General features: G+C 43.5%; 1 protein-coding gene and 1 pseudogene across 3 annotated transcripts in view; both read left to right on the top strand.

The window, feature by feature from the left end:
• Window positions 1-26,385, top strand: part of JAZF1 (JAZF zinc finger 1) — a 343,179-nt gene that overhangs the window by 293,807 nt on the left and 22,987 nt on the right. The window lies entirely within an intron of this gene.
• Window positions 3,445-4,302, top strand: LOC103017151 (heterogeneous nuclear ribonucleoprotein A1-like; annotated as a pseudogene).

Consider the following 26,385-nt stretch of genomic DNA (forward strand, 5'->3'; position numbering starts at 1 on the left):
TGCCAGGTTATAAGTAATTTTACATGTTTCTACCTCCTAAATTCACTCTTCCAAGTTTCATATTCAGGATGCGTTCCTGGTGCAGAAGTAATAGTCATCTTGCAGAAAATTTCATTTATAAAGGATTCTTTAAAATATACTGTCTTAGTATGGTACTGGCACAAAAACAGAAATATAGATCAGTGGAACAGGATAGAAAGTCCGGAAAGTCCGGAGATAAACCCATGCACCTATGGTCACCCATGCACCTATGGTCACCTCCCTTTGACAAAGGAGGCAAGAATATACAATGGAGAAAAGACAGCCTCTTCAATAAGTGGTGCTGGGAAAACTGGACAGCTACATGTAAAAGAATGAAATTAGAACACTCCCTAACACCATACACAGAAATAAACTCAGAATGGTTTAAAGACCTAAATGTAAGGCCAGACACTATAAAACTCTTAGAGGAAAAGATAGGCAGAACACTCTATGACATAAATCACAGAAAGATCCTTTTTGACCCACCTCCTAGAGAAATGGAAATAAAAACAAAAATAAACAAGTGGGACCTAATGAAACTTAAAAGCTTTTGCACAGCAAAGGAAACCATAAAAAGGATGAAAAGACAACCCTCAGAATGGGAGAAAATATTTGCAAATGAAGCAACTGACAAAGGATAATCTCCAAAATATACAAGCAGCTCATGCAGCTCAATATCAAAAAAACAAACAACCCAATCCAAAAATGGGCAGAAGACCTAAATAGACATTTCTCCAGAGTAGACATACAGATTGCCAACAAACACATGAAAAGATGCTCAACGTCACTAATCATTAGAGAAATGCAAATCAAAACCACAATGAGGTATTACCTCACACTGGTCAGAATGGCCATCATCAAAAAATTTAGAAACAATAAATGCTGGAGAGGGTGTGGAGAAAAAGGAACCCTCCTGCACTGTTGGTAGGAATATAAATTGATACAGCTACTATGGAGAACAGTATGGAGGTTCCTTAAAAAACTAAGGATAGAACTGCCATATGACCCAGCAATTCTACTACTGGGCATATACCCTGAGAAAACCATAATTCAAAAAGATACATGTACCACAATGTTCATTGCAACACTATTTACAGTAGCCGGGACATGGAAGCAACCTAAATGTCCATCAACAGGTGAATGGATAAAGAAGATGTGGCACATATATACGATGGAATATTACTCAGCCATAAAAAGGAACGAAATTGAGTTATTTGTAATGAGGTGGATGGACCTAGAGTCTGTCATACAGAGTGAAGTAAGTCAGAAAGAGAAAAACAAATACTGTATGCTAATGCACATATATGGAATCTGAAAAAACGGTACTGATGAACCTAGTGGCAGGGCAGGAATAAAGACGCAGACGTAGAGAACAGACTTGAGGACACAGGGCGGGAAGGGGAAGCTGGGATGAGGTGAGAGAGTAGCATTGACATATATACACTACCAAATGTAAAATAGATGGCTAGTGGGAAGCTGCCGCATAGCACAGGGAGATCAGCTTGATGCTTTGTGACGATCTAGAGGGGTGGGATAGGGAGGGTGGGAGGGAGACTCAAGAGGGAGGGTATATGGGGATATATGTATACATATAGCTGTTTCACTTTGTTGTACAGCAGAAACTAGCACAACACTGTAAAGCAATTATACTCCAATAAGGACTTCCTGGTGGCGCAGTGGTTAAGAATCTGCCTGCCAGTGCAGGGGACACAGGATTGATCCCTGGTCTGGGAAGATCCCACATGTTGCAGAGCAACTAAGCCCATGCACCACAACTACTGAGCTCACGCACCACAACTACTGAAGCCCACGTGCCTAGAGCCTGTGCTCTGCAACAAGAGAAGCCACCACAATGAGAGACCCGCGCACAGCAATGAAGAGTAGCCCCCGCTCGCCGCAACTAGAGAAAGCCCGCATGCAGCAATGGAAGACCCAACGCAGCCAAAAATAAATTTAAAAAAATTTTTAAAATTATATTCCAATAAAGATATATAAAAATATATATACACTGTCTTGACTAGACAGAATTAGATCTCAGTGTCATCCTAGAGTTTCAAGTATTTCTTAAGGATTCTGGAACTAAGATTTATTTTGCAATTTCTAAACCCTAGGGGAATCTTCTTTTCTCATTTTTTTCATTTCCTATCCTCATTTGTTTTGTGTTCTTTTTTAATGTACTTTTTAAAAGTATTCACTTAAGGAAAGCTTAGAATGGTTTAAATTGTGGGTCAAGAATCTTTTCTATGAAGGACCCGATAGTAAATACTTCAGGCTCTGCAGGCGATGGGGCCTCTGTTTCAGCTACTCAACTCTGCTGCTGTAGCAGGAAAGCAGCTATAGAACTATGCAAACAAATGGACATGGTGTGTTCCATAAAACTAAAAGTTTTTGTGGAACCTTATTTACAGATTTGGTCCGTAGGCCATAGTTTGCCCACCCTGGTTTAAATCACAGAGATAAAGAATTAAAGATAGGGGACTTCCCTGGCCGTCCAGTGGTTAAGACCTCACCTTCCAATGCAGGGGGTGCAGGTTCGATCCCTGGTCAGGGAGCTAAGATCCCATATGCCTTGGGGCCAAAAAAGCAAAACATAAAACAGAAGCAATATTGTAACAAATTCAATAAAGACTTTAAAAATGGTCCACATCAAAAAAATCTTTAAAAAAAAAAAAAGAATTAGAGATAAGTGTGATTACTATGTACAAAATAGTCAACAAGGACCTAACTGTATAGCACAGGGAACTATACTCAATGTTTTGTAATAGCCTATACGGGAAAAGAATCTGAAAAAAAATCTATCTATATGACTGAATCAGTTTGCTATACACCTGAAACTATCACAACGTTGTAAATCAACTGTACCTCAATTAAAATATATATATATATAAAATAAAGATAAACGTGATTAAATTCCCTGAAAATAAAGTGTTAAAACAATTCATACCATTCTCCTTTAAAAGTAATAATAATCTAGAGTATAACTACTGACCAGGAAAGGCAACTTAGATTTTTTACTATGTATGATTATTTAATCCTAACACCAACCCCACTGAGACAGCATTATTAATTCCCATGTACAGATTAAAGAAATAGAGGCTTAATAAGGTTAATTTGCACAGAGTCCCGTGTCTGTCACTTCCAAAAATGAGGTCTTTCCAGTGTACTCATACTTTCTTTCCACATTAATCATTATTATATTAACACCTTTTTAAAAACCTCATTAGAGATACGTTCGGTAGATTACTCCTTTCTGCCCGTGGACGCACGGTAAGCATTGTTGACGTCTCCCCCCTCCACTGCCATCATATCTAAGTCAGAGTCTCCCAAAGAGCCCGAACAGCTGCGGAAGCTCTTCATCGGAGGTTTGAGCTTTGAAACAACCGATGGGAGTCTGAGGAGCCACTTTGAGCAGTGGGGACGCTCACAGATTGTGTGGTAATGAGGGAACCAAACACCAAGTGCTCCAGAGGCTTCGGGCTTGTCACGTATGCCACTGTGGAGGAGGTGGATGCAGCCATGGAGGCAAGGCCACACAAGGTGGATGGAAGAGTTGTGGAACCAAAGAGGGCCTTCTCAAGAGAAGATTCTCAAAGACCTGGTGCCCACTTAACTGTGAAAAAGATTTTTGTTGGTGGCATTAAAGAAGACACTGAAGAACATCACCTGAGAGATTATTTTGAACAGTACGGGAAAATTGAAGTGATTGAAATCATGACTGACTGAGGCAGTAGGACAGAGAGAGGCTTTGCTTTCGTAACCTTTGATGACCGTGACTCCGTAGACAAGATTGTCATTCAGAAATACCACACTGTGAATGGCCACAACTGTGAAGTAAGGAAAGCCCTATCTAAGCGAGAGATGGCTGGTGCTTCATCCAGCCAAAGAGGTCGAAGTGGTTCTGGAAACTTTGGTGGTGGTCGTGGAGGTGGTTTTGGTGGGAATGACAGCTTTGGTCATGGAGGAAACTTCAGTGGTCGAGGTGGCTTTGGTGGCAGCCGCGGTGGTGGTGGATATGGTGGCAGTGGGGATGGCTATAATGGATTTGGTAATGATGGAAGCAATTTTGGAGGTGGTGGAAGCTACAATGATTTTGGCAATTACAACAATCAATCTGCAAATTTTGGACCCGTGAAAGGAGGAAACTTTGGAGGCAGACGTTCTGGCCCCTATGGTGGTAGAGGCCAATACTTTGCCAAACCCCGAAACCAAGGTGGCTATGGTGGTTCCAGCAGCAGCAGGAGCTATGGCAGCGGCAGGAGGTTTTAATTACTGCCAGGAAACAAAGCTCAGCAGGAGAGGAGAGGCGGAGAATTGACAGGGAAGCTACAGGGTACAACAGATTTGTGAACTCGGCCAAGCACAGTGGTGGCAGGGCCTAGCTGCTACAAAGAAGACATGTTTTAGACAATACTCATGTGTATGGGCAAAAAACTCGAGGACTGTATTTGTGACCAATTGTATAACAGGTTCTTTTAGTTTTTGTTCTGTGGAAAGTAAAGCATTCCAACAAAGGGTTTTAATGTAGGTGTTTTTTGTTTTTTTGTTTTTGGCACCCATGCTGTTGATTGCTAAATGTAATAGTCTGATCATGACGCTGAATAAATGTGTCTTTAAAAAACAAAAACAAAAAAAAACCCCACCTCATTAGACCTTCAGCCATTTAGCTGCCCCTGTTACTACTTCTAAACCTAAAATACAAAAATACATTAAGATACTGGAACTGTGGTTCACCTTCATTCACAGTAACCCTCACTTTTACCCCACACTCCATCGTTCAAATAGCAGGTCAGAACTGAAGAACTTAGCGGTTTAGTTTAGTCAGGGTTTTCTTTAAGGGTGAGTTGGAGCTGACTCCAGGGAGCCAGCTGTTAAATATTCAGGCTTGCAAAACAGTTTTTAACAGCTCATCCTGAAATTGTCCATGGGCTCCACTCTAGAGACCCTGATCCGGTTGGTGGGTTGGGCATTGGGGGTTTTTAAAACCTCTCTCTAGGTAATTCCAACCTGCAGCCAGAGTTGGGAAACCACTGCTTTTAAATGGGACCCATCTTGTCATAGCTGTGTGTTTTCTTGCCTGGGTTAACCTGTATTCCACTTTGCTTGGAGAAAAGTTACTGTAATCTACTTGCTTAGCTTCCAGACATGAGTCCAATGGGACTGAACGAATGCTTGCTTATGTCTTAGTGGAGCAGCCGTGGAAAGAGTTGGCTGGATTTCTGGTTATAATAGCACTGCACAGTCTCTCCTGGAAAATATTTGCATATATTTTTTGGCCCACTTGGGAAAAATTCAAGTATTAAACCAGAGAAAGGTACCAAAGGAAATTAAACCAATTTTTTTGTTTTCTTGTTTAGGCGGCCTATAACGACCATGAAGTCACAGATTATATCTATTAATGCGTAATTTAAGTTTCTGCATTGTGTTGTTTCATTTCATATTCCTGTGTCTCCTACTATCTGGCCTGATAGTAGACCTTTAACATTCCTTTATAGTTTTGGCAATAGGTTGCTCAGATTATAACATTTTGCAGTTCTGCGGAGTTACTAATAAACAGCAAATCATTTTAAAAAGTAAAGTATTAATTTTACCCTCAGGATGGAAATGACTGATAGAACTGACAAAATTTAGCTTGACATTTAGAAACTCTGTCTGAGTGGAGTTGAGGTGAACTCTCCCCCAATCCCTTTATTTTTAGAAAACGAAATACACCTAAACAGCCTTACTAAAGGCAGAAAATCTGAGAGGAAAAGATAACTAAGGTAAGGTCTAAACTAACATAATTCCACCCACCCACCCAAAAGAAGAGAATGAAACAGAAGGAAAAACCTCAGAGAGAGAAATCCCATCCTATTTAATGGCGGAAAAGAAGAAAAGCGAAATATTTCAGCCTGACTGAATTTTGTCAGTCAGGCTGAAATATTATAAAGTCCTGAGGCCAGGGTTTGGTATTTCTAACAGATTCTGCCCTAAAGAGTTAAATATCTGGGCAGTGCCTAAAAAACATTCTCTAAACTCTTCCCATTGAGAAAATGGCCTTGATTTATATTTCCCTTTTCACATAAACGTGCCGTCTTTAGCTGGAGAATGACTTCATGTTGCTGTACTCTCTGGCTTGCGTATATTCAGGGTCACTAACACACCCTTTCCTGGCCTGTGACTTGTTTGCTTGTTTGTTTATATACTGCTTTGTTCTAATCACTGGCCTTTCATCTTCTTCATTGATTGACTTGTAAAAATTTTATCCTGCTTCCTGAGTGTTACGGCCCAGTCTTGTAGCTAATTTGCTTCCTTCCCCACTGCATTATGCGGCTGCTTATTTTTAATCTCTTACTACTCAAAGCGTCGGTTAGAGTAAGGATGGCAACGACGAGATAGTACTTCAATTATTTTTCCTCAACTACATCACTCATAAGAGACCTTCCCAAACAAAACATTTTCTTGACTTGAAGAAAGCAATCAAATCGATGCTGATCTGTAATTATAATAGATTATATCTTTATAGCGCACAAAAACATTCACATCACCATTTATTAACCCCACTTTAAAGACAAAAGAAATTGAGGCTCATCTAAGTGAAAACTGGCCCAAGTTCAGCAGTCCCCAAGTGAGTGACCCTGTTTTCCACAGCACCAGGATGGGGTATCTTCTCATTTCACATAATTTACGGAGCATCTATTTTGTTACAGTCACTGTTCCAGGTATTGGGAGTACCAAAAAGCAGAAGGCATAGCCCTTATGGATTAGAACTTAACATCTCTTAGTAGAAGCAGGTTATACACATGTAGAGCAGACACTTAATGAACATGACATATACACACAGGTGGGCTAAATTACTAGCATGGATGATTAGCTAGACAAGATAGAGGTACACATAGAGTCATTCTTTCCATACTGTTTTAGTGCAGTTATAATCTATATATTCACATCCACAAAATGTCTTAGAAATTGTGAGGCAATGTGAATTCCAAAGCAGTTGGAATAAGGTGAGATCAGTGGGAAGGTGATTTGGGGCACACAATTTTATAAGCAACTTTTTTTTTTTTTTTTTTTTTTTTTTTTTAAGATTTCTTTATTGACTGATTGATTGCTATGTTGGATCTTCGTTTTTGTGCTATGGCTTTCTCCAGTTGTGGCAAGTGGGGGCCACTCTTCATCGCGGTGCGCGGGCCTCTCACTATTGTGGCCTCTCTTGTTGCGGAGCATAGGCTCCAGACACGCAGGCTCAGTAGTTGTGGCTCACGGGCCTAGTTGCTCCGCGGCATGTGGGATCTTCCCAGACCAGGGCTCGAACCTGTGTTTCCTGCATTAGCAGGCAGATTCTCAACCACTGCGCCACCAGGGAAGCCCGGGGCACACAATTTTAGAGCATGATCATTATGGTATGTCAGCTTAGGGAATTCGTAAGCAGACCCAGATATGCTGACAAAAGGTATTCTGTAAACCTGGAGTTTTCTGGGCCATCTTCTAAAACCCTGGGAACATAGAGGTAAAGTGGTGAGAGCTTTTGGCATCAGAGGGATCTGGATTCAAATCTTGGTTCTGCAGCTTGAGAGACAGATGGCCTTAAGCCTTTGTAAGCTCGGCCTCCTCATGTATACATTGGAGACAATGCCTACCTCCCCATGAGGATTAATGTGATAAAGATAGGGACGGAAACAACTGCTTGTGTTAACACTGTCTCTACTTAAACCTCCAATTTAGAAAGGACATTAGCTCTGAAAGCCCTACTCTGCCTCCAAGGCACCCAGTGCGTTCGGGGACCACCGGGTCGTGGTGGAAATGGCCGACATGTCAGGCTGTCAGGGCTTCTTGAAGTAGCTTTACAGCACGTTCAAAACAAAGAAAACATTTCGTGCTCTTAACTGAATCCTGCCCTTTTAGACAGTATTTCACCAGCCCTGGCCAGGACCACTTGTGCATGTTTATTTTTTGTCTGTACTAACCTCAGAGAAGGTTGATTCCAGGAATGTGCATTACTGGTGGCATTTGCTAATGATGTGCTTTGGGCATGGGCATATTTTCCAGGGGAAGGGGTGTCATATCTGAGAACAAAAATGACACTATTTGTTATCAGAAATACAGGAGCATTTAAGATAACCATTTTATGACCAGAGCTGGTAGAAGTAAAAGCGTTAGCAGGTTTACAGATTTTTATGGTTTGTCTTGTTGTTTTAGTAAAGGTAGCAATAATAACCCTTTTAATTGTGGAACTTCAAAGCATGAAGAAAATGGAATATTGGATGTTTCTAAGAGATACACTTATCAACGAGCTCTCTCCCCTCCCTTGTTGAGGATGCGCCCACATAGGCCCAACCGCCATCACTATCTGGGGGGGGGGCACCCCTTTGTCCCACCGTCTCTGTCAGATGCCCCACTGAACATCTCACTGATAAGATATGTCCAGGTCTTAGAGCCATGTAAAGTGCATCTCAAGGTCTTCAGGACCAGGTGAGTTTTGAGTACAGTGTCCAGGAAACTCCTTGCCCTCTTTCCTGTGAAGGGCGGAAAACATCCTCAAAGCTGCTCTGAGAGGAGAGGGCATCAGATGTCACTGTTCCTCTACCCAGCCAAGGAGGGAGAGCCCTACAGAGGTCATATAGGTTCTCCAGGGCTTCAGGCTTCAAAACCAAAGTGATGTTGGCTGAGCAGTACCACTCTAGGTATTTACCCAAGAGGAATGGAAGCATACGTCCACAAAAGACAGGTGCAAGGATATACAGGGCAGCTTTATTTGCAATAGCCCAGACTGTTAACTAGGCCATCTCCAGGTACATGTATAAACAAATTGTGATCTGTCCATACAATGGAATACTATTTAGTGATTAAAAAAAAAAAAAAAAGAACGAAGTACAGTTACACCAAAAAAAAAAAAAAAAAACACACCATGGATGAGTCTCAAAAACATTATACTGGGTACCTCCCTGGTCGCACAGTGGCTAAGAATCCACCTGCCAATGCAGGGGACACAGGTTCGAGCCCTGGTCCAGGAAGATCCCACATGCCGTGGAGCAACTAAGCCCGTGCGCCACAACTACTGAGCCTGCACTCTAGAGCCCGCGAGCCACAACTGCTGAAGTCCGCATGCCTAGAGCCTGTGCTCTGCAACAAGAGAAGCCACCGCAATGACAAGCTCGTGCACCGCAGCGAGGAGTGGCCTCCGCTCGCTGCATCTAGAGAAAGCCCGTGAGCAGCAACGAAGACCCAATGCAGCCAAAAATAAATAAATTTATTTAAAAAAAAAAACAAAAAACATTACACTGAGTGAAAGGAACCAGACACCAAAGAGTACATATGAAATTCAAGTAGAGGTAGCTGATCCGTAATGATGGAGATCTGAATAGCAGTGGGCTCGGGGAATGCGGGGAAGGGTTGTACCCAAGAGAACTTTCTGGACTGATGGATATAGTCCATATCTTGATTGAGATGTTGGTTACACAAAGGTAGACATTTATCAAACTAACTGAATTAGACACTTAAGATCTGTGCATTGGATTTACCTCAGTTAAAAAAAAAAAAAATTGTTGGCCCAGGCAGAAATGAGGAACAGGAGCCCACAACTTCCACTCACTCCTTGAAAGAGCAAAGAGCATTTCCTCTGCTGTAAACAAGCCATTTAAGAACAAAGGAAGTAAATACACGCAGTAGTTGGAGAAGAAAATCTCTGGAATTTCCCCTCTGTTGAAGAAAGACAGCAGAATCCTTATTCTCAGCTTTCGAACTCTGCAGAAACGATAGCATGGTCAAATAAAACAATTGCTACACTTATTAAATGAAGAAGAACTAGTTGCCAGACTCTGGGTCTCAAGACACAGAATCAGTGTTTCCGATAGAAAATTATAGCATCTGGGTCTTTCAATATCCAAAATATTTTGCTTTCCATGAGATAGTGAGAATTTTACAGGAAAGAAAACTAAAGCTGCTCAGTTTCAGCCCGCATCAAGCACATCCTCTGAAACTCTAGATAAACCCCGTTTCTATAATGCGCAGCCACTTAATAACAGCTTATCTTCAGATTTAATATTTGCAGTAACAAAAAGGCATCAATAATTTATCTTCTAATGAAAATATTTTTGAGTCCTACCATTTTAGCAATACCATGCTTAACCATTTACATTTAGTTATAAACCTGAATTTCATCTCTTAACTGTGTTATTGTTTAATCAAACTCAATAAAAATATGTCCACTGTTAAGAATTCCCACAAGAAATCTTGACGGTCTTTATGTCATGTTTCACCTGGTGCTAGAAACATAGTTCATGGCATGGTTTTGGCCTTGGATCGTTATTGGTTTTTCTTTGTCCCAGCAGGGGTCTCTGTACTGGCCAAAAAATATCAAGAAATATCACAAGATAAAGTTATTTTAAAGGGTACACTCCCTACCCCCCAAAAGAATGCAGTCTCTTTAAGCTAGGGTCCAGAGCTCATTCGTATGCCAGCTCCCATCAGTACACACTTTCACTAATTTTCCTCTGGAAGCAAGTACCAGAACCGAAATATGAGTGCTAAGGAGAGCCACACATTGTAAGCATGGAAAACGGTGCGGATTCCACTGAAAACACAAACAAGCAGACGCTCAGCGCTGCCCTGCACCTCTCCTGCGAAGGTGATGGGGATTTAACACCTGATGAATTCGTAGCCCAGCCAAATGTGTGTGTTTCCAAAGAACGCTTTTCATTTTCCTTCCCGTCTAAAACTCAGCATATTAAAATCAGAGAAGCCCTTTCATCTTCGTGGGTATCATAGCAGCAAACTTATTTTAATGTCTTTTCCATGTGGGTCTACTTTTAACAATAAAAGGATCCCCAGGCGCACGCAGCTGCACAGCATTACAGACAGAATCTGCCGGAAAATGAGAATGCTTTAAGCTAATTTGTTCTTGCCAAAAAGACAATCCAGGTACAGAAACTCCCTGCTTCTGTCCCCGGGCTTTGTTCATACTCCTTGGAAAGGCACTAAAAGGGAAGTGGTATCTGACAAGAAGGGAGAAACAGGCTGCTGGAACCTTTCTGGTACCTGAAAAGGAAAGGAAGCTGGCCATGCACTCAAGCCCCTTGCCACCAAACTTACATAGTTCCTCCTCGGAAAACGGGATGCTGGTGATAATTTATATTCATTAAAACAGCAACAAGTTGGCTTGATCTTATCAGAGATGTGTTTCATACTCCACTGGACTGAATTTTTTTTTAGTCTAGCCAATTCAGGCTCTCTTTGGTATGGAAACACACATAGAAAATCACCCCTGAGAGTCTAAAGTTGGTTGGGAGACCAGTATACAGGAATTTGAAATCTAATCATGCCATGATGTGCTGTGTTTTCTACCTATTACTTTTTTTTTTCTAAAGGCAAAAAAGGTAGCCAAGATGTTCCAGATGCTTACACGTCCAAGAACAAGTCACTCTCAGGGAAACTGCTTTTCCTCTTGTCAAAATAATTTTGCATAAAATAGCTAGACGGCACCCGTCATTGCCTACCAGCTAAGACATCTCTTTGCAGCCTGGGTCTGGGAGGATTTTTAGTTTTCAAATAGATATATTTTTCAAAATTACCGTAATTTTCAAGTAACAAGAAAAAATACATGTAAAGCAGATTTGTCTTATAGCAAATAGTGAAAATGGTACTTTCCACGTGAGCTATCTCGAGCTCTCTATGTGCTATATAACTGGATCCTAGTGAACATCCTCGTCACAACGTTTGACTTGAAACAGTTGCATAGGGAACTCCCCAGTGTCCAGTGGTTAGAACTCTGCGCTTTCACTGAAGAGGGCCTGGGTTTGATATCTGGTCAGGGAACTAAGATCCCGCAAGCCGCAGGGCACGGCCAAAAATTTTTTTTAAATAAATTTTTAAAATGTTAAAAAAAGAAAGAAAACAGTTGTATAGAATCTTAAACTCAGGGGTGGAAAGAACCTCGACATGCTTTTCTATTGGCTGTCCTCTTCCAGTTTCTGTCTGCCAGGCAGAAATGTATGGTGTGCTGGGAGATTTTGATTGACATATATACACTAATATGTATAAAACAGATAACTAATAAGAACCTACTGTATAAAAAATAAATTAAATAAAATTCAAAATTTGAAAAAAAAAGAAAAGAAAAGAAATGTACGGTGTTACCCAGGCTGAACTACAAGGCTCTAAAAATTACCAGGACCAGTGCCAGGCATTCAATTCAGGATGATGTCTTTGAAACACGATCATGGTCCTGTATCTTGAACAGGCCCCCAAGTGACACCCTTAAATGACCACTTTCTAATGTAAGAACTTTGCATAAAGTTCTAGGCCATTATTGTGTTGACAGTCTCCCTAAAATTCACCTTGGTGAAGTTCATTTTGGCAGAGCATGTTGATGCTACCAACAGTATTTCACTGCCATTAAAAGGAAACAGTCTTTGAAAAAAATGTTTAATTAGAGCCACTTGGTTTCAGTAATATATGTGTATATAATTTAGAATATGCTATGCTGTACCTAAAGGAAAATTATTTTCGTAAGACTAACAAAACTTGACAAATGATTAACTTTTATAAGCATATAATTAAAATGTTACAGCTCACTTGTGAGTGAGGTGCCGGAGGGCGCCTGCCTGGAGATGCTTGTGACAGGCTAGGTGGGTTCCTACCACCACCTGTAGACAACACACCTCAGCCTGGAGGGGTTTTTTTCGCTGGGAGATAAATAAGACCTTTTTGGAAACTAAAACCACAAAATTAAAATTATGAAGTAACTACAAGTATAAAAATTGGAATTAATAAAACATTTTAATCAGAGTTTCTGGAATAACTATATAATAAACATGCATTACAGAAACATACTATTGGTAACTAATACTTAGTACTTGGCAAGTAAATAACAAATTGAAAGTTTAGTAAAATCCAGTTAACACATTTGTAAATAATCTATAGGTCTGTGTTTCCTAAATGAATAAGTAATATATATTCCAAAGAAGATTTTTTTTTCTATCTTTTTTTTTTTTTTTGGCTCACAATAAAGATCTATTTTCTGGCATCATCAAAAGAGGAAGGTTTGCCAAGACCAGAAAGCTTGTCCTTTGCCACGTAGGAGCCCTTTAGCAAAAGCTATAAATGTGGCATACTGAATGAACATTGTCATTTTAATTCTGTCAAGCAAGAATGGCAAACTGGAAAATGAATTATGCTGTATTGGAAAGTAGGTTCATTTTCATGGTAGCTGTGCCTCTTTAAAAATAGCATCTCACAGCCTCCTAGAATTTCTGTTCACTTTGTCTGTATTTTCTATTATATAATAGTATATTTTGGAAAGATGACAGGGATGAAAAGTGAATGGATATTTTCTCGGAACATTTTGCCTCTTTTGTCATCTTCCAGAAGACGGCAATTTGTGGCTCCTTCAGAGTGATATCAGGTTCTTGTCTAGAAAGTGCTCTGAGTGGCCTGAATTTATTAACCTAATAAACCATATTGTTACTTAGGTGCCTGGTTAATAGTTGTTGTTGACTCTTCTCATTGACAGAGCAAGATACTAAACAGAATCAGTTCTGAATGCCGGTTCTTTGCAGGCTGGTAGTAAGTCATCGTCCCTCGCCCAAAGGAGCTCCAGGACTTAAAGTTGGCTCAAGGGACCGGAGCCTGGGGTGACTAAATCTGAGGTCCTGGGTTTGATTCCCATGTGGGCCAGTTCACTTGGCTCCATCCTCGAGCCCTGAACCATGCCCTTGAGGCTGGTTGAACGTAGTCCCTTCAAATCTCTCAGGAAAGAGATGGTGGAGGTCTGGTCAACACAGGTAGGGCAAATCAGGTTCCCAAAGATTTGCCTTACTCTCTGGCTTGGCCCAAGGCGATCAAGGCCAGTGTAAAAATATGATTATGAGAAAAACCAACTCAGATAAACAACAAGGTCCCACTGTATAGCACAGGAAACTATATTCAATATCCTGTGATTAAACCATAATGGAAAAGAATATGAAAAAGAATATGTATAACTGAGTCACTTTACTGTACAGCAGAAATTAATGCAACATTATAAATCAACTATACTTCAATATTAAAAAAAAACTCACAGTGCATGTCTGTGAGGTAGTCTGAATGGCCTCAATTTATTCAGTGACAGAGCAGCAGTATTGCTGTGACATGTTCATCTCCATGGTCTTTTGTGTTCAGTACAGATGCCCTTAGAATAGTCAAAAGAATAGGAGACTGACAAAGACGAATTGGTAAAAATAAATGTCTTAAGACTGGGGCGGCCTCAAACCATTTTAGTACTTGTTGCCGAGAAAGGGCAGAGATTCTGTGACTTGGATGGAAGGGGGTCCGTTCCACTTCCTGCGCTCTTTAAAGTGACAGTCAGAGAGCAGCTCCCTCCCCTCCTCCACCCGGTGGGAGTGGATTCCTGGGGGAGTGGCGGGTGGTACAGTGGCTTCATTACCTAAGTTGTCATTCCTTAACACCCCTGAATTTCGGAGGTGTGTTACTGCCCCAAACTCCTCCTGATGAAGCAACAGAGGAAAAACAACATGCCATAAAATAGCATGAGATCTTTACACTGTGGAATTTTAGAACCAGAAATATGTGTCAAGATCACCTTAGCTATTGTAATTTGTAAGTTATGACCAGCATTTTTTAAAATAAGGAAAGAAAGAAATAGAAAATATGGTGTTTCACACTTAGTAAGGATAAATATTATCTGAGGAAACTTGTAGTTTTGTGTGTGTGTGTGTGTGTTATTTTCTGAGTGGTGATATAAAATGTTTACTTTTTACCAGATCATGGTCAGAAAATTTGAAAGCCAGTGACCTAGACTCACCCTTTCATACAAGTGTAGTGTCAAGCCCAAGGTCATGTGGCCCAATTCGGTCAAAACAGTATCAAGACCCAACCTGCCTGATTTCCATTCTAGTGCTTATTCCTCTCAGTCACTCCAGCCAAGGCAAAATACTGAGTGTATCCTCATCATCAGTTGTGCTGTAATCGTAGTTCTTCATTCACGAGACCTCATCAAACCGTAGCCATACAATTTCTTCTGGGCCTGCAGATCCCGGAATGTTCCCGGATTCCCCATTCCCAGAAGGAGCACAGGGTCCTTCACTAGAGCTTAACCACAAAGAGGAAGAAAAATGTTCGTGTTTCGGTGTGCCCTTTTTTTTTTTTTTTTTGGTAGAGATTTCTCTTTGATCAGTTACCCATCTTAGGCAGTAACTGAGCACTCAGCATGAAGACCATCATTAGATACATCTGAATAAAGTAAAGGTGGGGAAAGATACAGTCTACACCCTGAGGGACTCAAGGGAAAAGAGAAGAAACTGTGTCACAACAAAGATACCAGTGAGAAAACTGTGTCTGATATTAGTGCAAGATAATATGAGAGCAGACGGGTGCCAATGGCAAAGAAGGCTCCTGTGTGGGGCAGGTGTGGCCGGGAAGGGCTTCTGGACGTGATCTCCCACCAGAGATGTTTTGTGTTTGGATGTGAACCTCGGGGAGTGCAGGCTTCATTTCCCTTCACAGAAGGCCATTTTTTCCCTCCCAAAGAGTCAGCTCACCAGAACTCAGAGATTTCAAGACAGGTGTTTTCTCTCGGCTCTGTCCTGGGGTAGGTGAAAATGATTTCTTCCAAATATTGAAGGAACAGATACTGCCTCCTACCTCTATGGGTCCCGTAAAACCTGAGGTGAAAATAGTTGTGAGTTCCTCTGGGTTTTAGCACTGTGACACTGATATTTTTGGAAGCATTTTACCCCATACCTAGTTCAGACCATTGTATCTTTACATGGTCACTTCTAAAGATCTAAAGTTGCTGAGAAAGCTGAAATAATTGATGTAGAAAATATGAAGCAGACAGATGGTCGGTATCTCCCTATCCTTGGTGAAGGCCCAGCCCTCTCAGTCGGAGCTCTGGGCAGCCTTCATTTTTTGTTCTCCCCTACTACCCTGAGTTGATCTTTCTGACTAGCACTCTTGTTCCCCTTTCCTGTCCTTGTTTTGACAGGAAGGAAAATAAACGTAGCCAGTGATAAAGCTGGGAGTATGGCTTTCCAACCGCAGCCTCTGCCAGAGCCTAGCGCCCTCCCGGTAGCCTGCCCTCTGAATGGTAATTAGTTGGATGGGAATTTTCACAGGGGCCTCCCCCTCGGAGCAATTTCGCCAAAGAGTAAACCTCTTGTCTAGACCATACAAACCCATAAAGTCATCACTAGCTGGGATTTCCAAGCTACAGAGCAGTAATAGAAAAGCCTACCTCTAGTCTTAGGGGATTTTTCAGTATAGAGCGCTCATTGTGGAAACCTGCCCTACACACCAGCGCGCAGACCTCTCTCCAGGAAGAGGGAGGGAAAGTCGCCCGCCGCCTCCATCATCCCTGGGAAGACACCCCTCACCATCTCTGCTGTGTTGGGATTTATACACAGCCTCACCCATGCCTTGCATCTTAAACCCGGGATACTCTCCTTGATTTTATTTGTGCAATTGATTTTTGAGAACGATCCAACTGTGCCTTTTACTTTCTTGTTTGCCAAAGCTAATTATTATTAGTGAGATAAAAGCACTTTTAATACTTGACATTTGAAGAAACTAGGCTGGCATAACTTACCCAGAGAAAGACGAAAAGGATTCAGACTTCAAATCCAGGGCTCTTACCACTTTTGGTACTTAGCAAAGTATTGACAGCTGTTACAGCAATAACGAGGATGAGACTGGAAAATGGAAACGTGCAATTTGGAGGGAAGGGGGCAGAAAGGGCAGGGTGTGTCCTGAGCCCCCTCAAATTCTCTCCTAAGAGTAGCCGTGAAATCAGGTAACTGAACTCTGTTGAGTCCAGTGCAGTTGGCTTTTCAGAAACAATGTGAAAACAGAGATTACCTAAGGAGGAAAGCAAATCAAGAGGTATGATTTATGGAAAAAAATATTTATGGAAGCAGAGAGCCCCTCTGGTCCCTACCCCAGCTTGGTGAGGGGCATTAGAGTTAGCCTGTGGTTTGCCTGCCTGGAGTAATAAGAATGACAATGTTAGTCACCTGTGTCAGGACGCCTAGAATGCGTTGGGTGCTTTGCTGAGCACGTGATTCATATCCCCACTTTATATATGAATGGAAACCAGAAGTTCAGAGATGTTAACTAACTTGCCCGAGGGCACACAGTAAGTTTGGATGCCTGGATTTTAACCTAGGTCTGCCTTTCTCCAAAGCGCACTCCTGCTGGCTGTCCTCTCTGACTCCTGAAAATGTGAGGTATGACCAATTCGTTTGTGTGCCCTTCAGAAGTGCTCAGTACCTCCTGCGCTCCTAGAATGATTATTTTTCAGCTGTCACTTGGAGGTATTATTGTCCATACACAGAACAAACATTTGAGTGCCTACTACATGCCAAACGTATGCACAGAGATGAAAGACATCACCCCTGTCCTCAAGTAGCCCAGAGACTAGCAGGGGGAGACAGACGATGAAATCCACACAGGATGCTAGGTTCCCTGGTAGAGACAAGCTTGGTGTGTGCACGGCCTTGGGGTGGGGAGTCACAGGAGACTTTTTGGAGGCGGTGATATCCAAACTGAGTTTTAGAATGAACACATCTTAGTCAGATGAAGAAAAAGAAGAGGGTGTACGAGGCTGGCTGGTTCAAATGGGTCGGGAGGGAGAAAAATGCCCAGACAACAAAAGTTTGCCCAGTTTTGTAAGTGTAACGTGAAGCCTTTGGAGGGTTTTAAACAGGAGAATGTCAAGGTTGGCTTTACATTTTTAAAAGATTATTCTGACAGATGAATGAATGTTGGGGGTGGTTATCTATTGCAGCAGTACCAGGAGAGATGGCAGGGATGGGACTAGGCTAGTGGAGGCACATGGATGGACTCGGGATATTCTGGAAGTAGAGCCTGGAGGAGCTGGATGAGTTGCTGGAGGAGGAAAGAGAGGAATGACTCCTGGGTTCTTTGCTGCACAGCTGAGTGGATGGTGGGGCCGTTCCTGAGCACGGGGGGCGGGGACGGGAGCAGGTTTTCCAGGGTGGTACACAGTCAAGAATCCTTCTAGAATCAAGACATGATCTTAAATCATCAGCCACCTCTGTCATGATGTACTGTATTTCAGGAGTTCCCTAACTTACCCACTGATCTGGGAGCATCTTAAAAGTATGGATTCCAGGACCCGTCCTAGATTTTGTGAGTCAAATTCCAGGAGGAGAACAAGGAATTGCGAGGTTTCAGCAGCTCCCAGGTAACTTTAGCACTGCCAGCCCACTATCAGTTCAGGGACTTTGTTTGAGAACCACTGCTCTATTTTCATATTTGCCAAGGCCAGTCTTGATGACCTGAAGGCCATTTGAGCAATATTCCTGCCCAGATGCAAAACCAGTGTCACGCCACACCACCTCTCCCATCTCTCCTTGCCCAGTGAACTACGAGCAACTTGCCCAGATAAGTCATTCTGGAACTAAAGTAGAGGTTTGCTGACTGGCCTGATTCAGGCTGTGCTGCTCTGATGTTTTTCCCTCAGCGTCAGGCACATCCTAATAAGCGGGGAACCTTGAAAGATTAGCATTTCCCTAAGTGACAGGAATGTTCCCGTATATTCATGTTTTTCCTAAGGACCTAAGACTCAGGTATCTGTCTGAATGATGTGATCCTCATAAATCGGTGGGTTGGTTCTGGAAATCCCACAAGCCTGGGCTTTCTTGAGAGATTTAGGGCACTTCCCGTGCGCACGGGGGCCAGGAATAACAGCGCAGCTCCCTCAGCACTTCTGGTTTTCGTTCCTGAGGGGGTGGCGAGGGAAGGGAAAGGTGTGCTGGACCAATACCACTTTGAGAGAAAACTGTCCAGACTTAGTTTCCAAAGCCTCAGAAAAAGCCTCCCGTTCTGCTAAGGGTATAATAGTTTTCTCCCCTCTCCGCCTCTCTCCCTGGGGTTTCCCCAGCCTCATCTCCTCTCCTGAACTGATTCCCTGGTGTGCGAGCAGGGCCAGAACTGGCTCGAGCCCACGGACGCACTCCAAGATGGGGCTAACCTCCTCAGGCAGTGGCGGCCTTAGACCTTTAGCAGGCAAAGTGATGCTGAACTTTAGATAAGCTCATTTACACTGTGTTTTAAGATTCTTCCAAAACAATGTTAATTCATTCCCTCTCGCCCTGGCCGAGAAAAGGGACTGAGATGACCATTCCAGTTAGATCCCATGCCTGGCAAATCTGTTTGACCAAATTACACATTATGTTGATGGAAGCAAGTATGATTGATTTTTAGTCCATGTGATACTTACCCCAGAGCATCTGCATATACCTTAGCAGCGTATCAGACAAGAGTCAAAAAATGTTATACCAACTCTAGAAAATAGACAACCAGGGAGCTGGGTCTAATGACTGTGCTGGAAGACCCAGTTCTGAGGTCTGCAGGGGATGGAGAGGTGAGTAAAAAGGAATCACTGTCCTCAAGGAGATGAGAATCTACTTGCAAGGGAAGACAAGTATGCAAATAAAGCTCCTATCAGGCCCTGAACCTGAGAGCCTTAAATTAAGTTTATAATGGTCAAAGGAAGGAGAAGTCACTTTAACTTGGCAACAGTTCAATTAGTATTTCATTACCTGGGGAGAGTAGCATTGGAGAGAGGCTTTTAAGGATGGGTGTATGGGACTACCCTGGTGGTCCAGTGGTTAAGAATCCGCCTTCCAATGCAGGGGACGTGGGTTCGATCCCTGGTCAGGGAACTAAGATCCCACACGCCACAGGGCAAGTAAGCCCACGCGCGTTAACTACTGAGCCTCTGCGCTCTGCGTTAACTACTGAGCCCGTGTACTCTAGAGCCCGCGTGCTGCAACTAAGACTCGACACAGCCAAATAAATATTAAAAAAAAAAAAAAAAAAGAATGAGTGCAAGTAAGGGTGAGAGGGTAGGGATTGTGTATTCCAAGCCCCCAAAACCTAGCCAGGTAGCACAGAGGTGGTTTGGGGACCAGTGATGGTTTACACACCGATTTGATTGGTGTATTGGATTCACGGAGCATACACCTGGGTGTAAGAACCTTAAATGCTAGGTTAAGGAATTTTGTGTTTAATAGACTTGGCAGTGGGGAACCATTTTTAATAAGAGAGGAAACTAATGCGATCAAATAAGTATTATGGACTGAGGCTCTTTGGGGGAATGTTAATTAGGCAGTAGAAGGAAGATGACTTGGAGGGCAAAGACACTGGGGGCTGGTCAATCAGGGAGAAGGTTATTTCCATAGGGTGAAGGTATGGAAATAGATTTGGTTTTCTTGATGAAGTTTCTGCGTGTTGGATGGGAAATGACTTAATGTGGAAGGCTTTTCAGCGCTGTTCTGCGTTACCCACGAATCCCTCCCAGTTGATAGAAACCTGCCCACTTGCTCAACAGAAGTAAACCTCGCAGACGTTGGAATGTTTATGTTCGGCCCAAAATGGCTCTGGTTTTTTACACAGCTGTAAAGTGTATTTAACTCCCAAATATAAAACACTTCTTGACTACTGTTTCATAGCTTCATAAAACGGGGCGCAATTGTGTAGGTGCTTTGTGTTGTCATCCCCTATCTTTCTACGCAAATCTGTTTCCTGATATTGTTATTCCAACGGAAAAAAAATTCAGCCCAGCATAAACTACCTTTTTTACAAGCAGCCATAAGAAGAAAGCCCCAAAGACAATGAGGAGCCTCCACATTTATATTTTTAACCCAAGATTACAGTTCTAACTAGCAGGGACACAAAATCGCTTTAATTATGAATGTTTTTCATTGTGGTTCTGAGTGTAAGTCAGTAACAGATGTTCATTTTCCCCCAGCTCAACTGTTTTTGATTCTTTCTTGGACATGAAGAGAGAAATCTTTAAACGTGAGCCAAAGTTCAATTAACATCCCTGGCAGAGGGTGGAAAGTGCCCTACTTTGTTTTTTTCTCAGCCATATACCTGCTTTGACTGCCTGTGCCACAGAGGACCAGGGGAAAGAGTCCAGCTGGCACGGGTTTTATTACTGCAAAGTTAATTTGCAGATTAAGCCTTGGGCGGGCGGGGTCTGTTCCACCTTTTATATATTTATTTATTTACTCTCTTTCAGGTATAAATAAAATTGCACTGTAAAACATTGCAGCTTAATTGCAGGAAACCCAGTGCATTTTTTATTGTTGTTACTGTAGTTCTGCAATGGTTAAGAGCTTGTGTTTTCTTTCTTTATATGGAGCTGTAGAAATCTCGTGTAAGAATATATTTACAGCCAAGGCTGTGTGACTTGGTTTGTCGTGTTTTTCCTGTGCTCTGTGGAACAGACAGCTGTTCATTATTGAAAGGCGTTTTTCTCCGGCGAACAGAGTTTGTGGGGAGGGGAGCATTTATGTGAGAATGCAGAATGACTTCCAGAGACCACGGGCACTCTGGCTAGAAAGCCTCAGCAGCACCCAGTGCAGGGACATGACAGCGATTCGCTTTCGGGCCCTAGGTGTATTTTGGCTGCATTTTCTGAAGCTCATCCCGCTGAACAGAGCACATGCCTGACGAGTTCCTGTTTGATGGTCGGAGGCAGAACCGCAGCTTCACACGCTTCTCCTTCTGGAACCCACCCCCAAAAGATTGGCACCATCATATCATTTACATTTGGCTTAGCTTTCTAAACTTTCACCTTTTATTCTATTTTATTTATGGCGGGGGCGGGGCCTGCACAAGGTTTGCAGGATCTTAGTTCCTCGACCGGAGATCGAACCCAGGCCCCCAGCAGTGGAAGCGCAGAGTCCTAACCACTGGGCCGCTGGGGAATTCCCCACTTTCACCTTTTAGAGAAAGATAGCCATGCGTTTCTCTTGGATGCCAAAACTTAAAGATTATGCCTCTGAAGTCGTCTGAAAGGGCCATTTATAAATACAGACTGTGCAGGTTGCTTGGACTCTGATGACGTTGCCCATTCCAGAGGTTTTCTTGTGTCTCCCCAAAGGTTCACTGAATATCAGTTCATTAATCCTCATTTAGGCCACTGGAAAATGCTTCCTTTATAGTCTGTGACACATGGATTATCCCATTAGGAAATCTGTAGATGACATATGGCTTATGGGACTTGCAAAGGGTCGTTGGTTTGCCTTTGGATAAAAAGTAACATTCTCCCTACAGAACAAAACCAATGCAAACGAAGAAGTAGTTAGTAGACCTGAGCTGAAAAATAGGTTGACTAAGGGTTGTATTAATCACATTTACAGACGTCACCCCCTTGGCACGCGGGACTGACTGCCTCTGCAAGGTCCACCTTCATGCCTGTGTGCCAGGATGGATTTGAAAAATGGACCATCTAGATTTAGTGCTGGCCACAAATCAAACTCCAGACCATAATGGAGGGAGGAGGATGGGGCAGTAAAGTTGTCCAGTGGCGTGAGAACTTAGAATTGAAAATTCTCACCTTCATCTTCCCTTCAGGACCAAACTTCTACCTTGACATTAGAGTGACAGTTGGAGAGAAGTGTTTTGACCTCCTACTCCTTAAATACTCGTGACGCTGCATCTGTGTGTACAGATCATGGCTGGGGGCTACGTGGACTCAGTCAAAACTACCTAGGAAGCATTGCTAACTACCTGTAGTTTCCAGAAAAAGATAACCATGGGTTTCCAGAACTTACTCTTTCAGCCTCACATTCTGAAAAGTAAACAGGCAGCTGGTGTGGGTAAACACAACCTTGGAGGACTGTGGGTGTCCACTGGGCGAACCCCTGGGTGTCCACTGGGCGAACAAGTTTTAGACAGTGTACTGCGCAATCTCTGTGAAATGAGGGCGGTCTCTGTCCTCTGGCTTGCGAATGCTGGGTTTCCCATTTATTTGACCCGGGGAAGCCACTGACAGGACATCAGGTTCGGGAGGAGGTGTCCGGGACCTGGGTATCAGACATCTGCCCCTGGCTGGACCTTTGCTGAGTATGTGACCAGGGACAGGTCACCTCCCCAGGCCTCAGTGTTGTCCCCTGTAACAGGGGAGTTCGGCACAAAAGACCTGAGGTCCTTTCCAGCCTTGAAACGTTATCACTTTATGACCCAGTAATGACAACTTACAAAGGTCAAGCTTGGGTGTTTTAAAATCAGTCGGGAGGTAAGTACCGACGGTGCGCTCAGGACTTGTAGGTGTAGGAGAGAAGCACAAAACTGAGTCCAGGCTCTCTTGGAACTTAAAATAGACCTGGAAGACATACATGAAAGAGGCAGGTAGAAACCAGAGCAAAGGTAGAAGGGCAGGAGCTGAGGGAGGTGCGAAGTCAGAGCAGTGAAAATACCTCCTGTACGTCCCTGAGGAGAGGAGCTAACAGGGGGTCTTTTTACATGAGGCTAGAGAGCTGGGACCAGCTCATGGAAGGCCTAGGAATATGAGATGCAGAAATTCAAAATAAATTCTTCCTTCACTTTGCATAGAGTCTCAGATCTTGGTATAGAAATACCATTTCCTAACTATAAACATGAAGGAAATGGCAAAAGGACAGTGAGATGGTATCTTATGTCACTGGGTTTCTATTTTTTGTTTTTTATGGACAAGGCCTTCTTCCTCCCACATGTTGGAAATGGCGGGTGGGGTGTCTTCCTGGCCTGCCCTGTCCCGGATCATTCTGGAAAAGAGGCCAGAAGCAGCCCCTCAGCACCCACCCCCTCTGTGGAATTACCACACAAGGAGGCGACCCACATAGAAGCCCCTGCTGAAGTTTGATAATCTGTCTTGGAAACACGGGGGAGGAAGGGGGGAGGGGAAGAAGCAGGTTGATGCCACAGTGTTTGCGTCTTCGGGTTGGTGCCTTCAAGACACAGCTGTCTAACGTCTCAGAAATCTCTGGTCCGTCCTCATCCATTATAATAAAAATTCCCATCCAGACTGGCCACAGACAGTGCAGGCAGAACAGAATTCACGCACCTGATGATTCTGGAGTCCGATCTGTAAATAGATCATCCATCACATTTCCATGTGAGCGTTTGGGCTGAGTGGGTGGGTCTTTTGTTATTTCTGTTGCAGCCTGTCTGGAGACCAAGAGGTGTGGTTTATTAGGCCAGGACTGTTCCTGTTTTCAGCCTTCAATAGATATCTAATGATAAACCCTTGGTCTTGTTACTAAGCCGTGGGAAAACATCTTGTTTATCGCTGTGTGGCATTTATATGGCATCGTTCTGTTAGGCATGACATACTTACTGTAAACACAGTGAGAGGAAGCAGCGTGCACATGTCGGATTTCCATCTGACAGTGCCTGTGTCCCGGGAACCCTGAAGTGGCCTGAAGAGGGGCAAGGATGGAGGAGAGGAAGAGAGCCCACCACCTCTCTTTTGGACAAGGAGGGAAGAAGACGTGCTATCGTGTGACCAGGTCTGTGATGAGCTTTTCTCTGCTGGGCGCCGTAAAAAGCCTTTTCCGTGTTCCGGCTCAGTCTGCACCGCGGCTGTCAGGGAGATCCTGTTGCAGGTCTCATTGTTCAGGTGGGGTAACCGGGACTTGAAGGAGATGGGTACGTTCCCTAGGATCTCACAAACAGGATTTGAATTTTGGCATCTGAGTCCGGGAACCATGCTCCTATCACTAGGCAACCTCTCGTGGCCAGAGCTGATGCATATGAAAGTCACAGCAACAGGGAAAGCTCAAAGCCACTTCTCAAGTCAACTCTGACCAGCTGAAAGGAAGCCAGTCTTCCGAGGACGTCTTTGTCACAGAACATCCGCCAGGATGGGCTAGGGCAGGGTAGCTGAAGGAGCCGGCTGCCAGGCCACAGCAAGCCACCCCACATTCTTGTCCAAGGTGAGAAAATCCAGGGAGGCTGACCAAGAACAGCACGTGGGGCAGGTAAATCTGGAGGCAGTGGCCAGGTGGCCAAAACACAGGCCAGAGCAAGCCAGGAGGGAGAGGCGTGGGAACGGGAACCAGCCCCACGTGAAACATCGTGCCTGAGGACCACAGGGGCAGGAACCAGCCATGGCCGCGGGAAATCGGGCAACGTTGTGGACCTCTGCTGCTCCTGGGGTTCTGACACTGACCCTGGATTTTAAAAAAGCCACTGAGCAACATCCATCATCCTGGTTGGCTCTTTAATTTGTGAAATCTTGTGTGTCTGCTCAGCCAATGAAAATACTAACAACAGAGAGTGCCATGTGGCAGGTACTGGTTTAAGCACTTACACAGATATTGACTCACTGAATTCTCTGATGTGGGTTCTTTGGCAAAGAGAAAGTTGAGTTGCCCGAGGTTACTGAGCGATTCAGTGAAGGAGGTGGCATTGGAATCCAGGCTGTTGGGCCCCAAAGCGTGGGCTCGTGGCCACGTGAGATATTGCCAAAGAAATAGAAATACAGGCGAAAGCATTGCCAAGGTCACTGGATGGTCACACTAAGACCTTGGACTTCAAGGCCTGCCGCTACACCAGGGCCCGGGAGAAGCTTGGTAATAATCATGTAGGGAATGAAAAGGACCATGAGCAGGAAAAGCCACGTTCTCCCCGTCTCACTCGAGCCATTACCCTTGTGCCTGGATGCAAAAAGTCAGACTCATTTTTAGATCATGCTTGAGACAATCTCTGTGACCAGGAAATTCTTGCCCCTGCAGTTTCTCCCAATTGCTTTGGTCGAGGTTTGTCACTCAAGTAACATTTCACCAGATTTAAACGCGGCCCTGATGATTATGAAGGCAGCCTGCTATGTGCAATATGTAAAAATGACATTCCCGGGGCTTTCAGGAAGCTGCCCTGTTAAGAAGCCAAATAGCCTTCTTAAAAATCAGAAGTACTCTCATAAAACTCGTTTTTCATGTGGCCCTGGCTAAAGTTTCCACATGGGATGAAGTGTGAAACAAAGCTTTTATGGGAGATCGTCGAGATTTCTGTGAACTTACAGTGACTCTCATGACATTATTCCCCAGAGAAGCAACGTATTTTCTGTGGTGGCGCATTTTCAGGTCCTCAGCTGGGTGTGGAAAGAGATGATGACTCTGTTGCCTTGGAAACTGGTTTTAGCTGGCGGATCCTAGTTACTTCTTACCTTGATTATTGCATCATTTTTCTGGATATCCATCCTCCTCCTCTTCCCAGCCCTCCCCTTTGAGCTTCCTCTTGGCATAAAAATGTCCATCCTGTCTGTCCATATAGCACATTAAATTTATAGTTAGAAAGGAAAACACCATTCCAATACCCAGCCCTGGCAAGCGCCTCTGCATCGCAGAGAAGGCTGTGCTTGTTTCAAAAGACAGTCCTCTGCTCCCATCGCTTCCAGAATTCACATTATTGAGAGCAGGGCACTTCCCCACTGGAGGAACCCACGGTGTGGTGAGCTGTGGGGGGGCCCTTGTCCCACTGCACACCTTGAAGGCAGAGAGACTGCTTGTCTCTTTCAACCCCAGGTCTCCAGTATTATGGGTGAATTAATGAAAACTAAGTTCAGGCTTTTAACCCTGAATGGGCAGTCTGTTTATT

Source organism: Balaenoptera acutorostrata, chromosome 7 (assembly GCF_949987535.1).
Source record: "Balaenoptera acutorostrata chromosome 7, mBalAcu1.1, whole genome shotgun sequence".
In the NCBI taxonomy this organism is placed as follows: domain Eukaryota; kingdom Metazoa; phylum Chordata; class Mammalia; order Artiodactyla; family Balaenopteridae; genus Balaenoptera; species Balaenoptera acutorostrata.